This window comes from Eriocheir sinensis, unplaced genomic scaffold (assembly GCF_024679095.1).
Source record: "Eriocheir sinensis breed Jianghai 21 unplaced genomic scaffold, ASM2467909v1 Scaffold718, whole genome shotgun sequence".
NCBI lineage: Eukaryota > Metazoa > Arthropoda > Malacostraca > Decapoda > Varunidae > Eriocheir > Eriocheir sinensis.
The window spans coordinates 192,501-192,813 of NW_026112074.1; positions in this window are offsets into that span (position 1 = coordinate 192,501).

Here is a 313-nt window from a genome sequence, read left to right on the forward strand (position 1 = left end):
TTCCTCTATATTTCCTTCTTCCTATTCTGGTATATTTCTCTCCACTCTTGTTTTCTCCGCTCTGTTTAATCCTTCATATTCCTCCACCCAGCACCCTCCTCCCTTTCTCATCTCTCCTTTCCCTCCTTTTCATCAAGCCAGACCCGTGGTGATCCTTTGAGGCCTTAATGAAGCATCCCTCACTCCATTATTATTATTATTATTATTATTATTATTATTATTATTATTATTATTATTATTATTATTATTATTATTATTATTATTACTCCTATTATTATTATTATCATTATTGTTGTTACTATTACGATGCTTT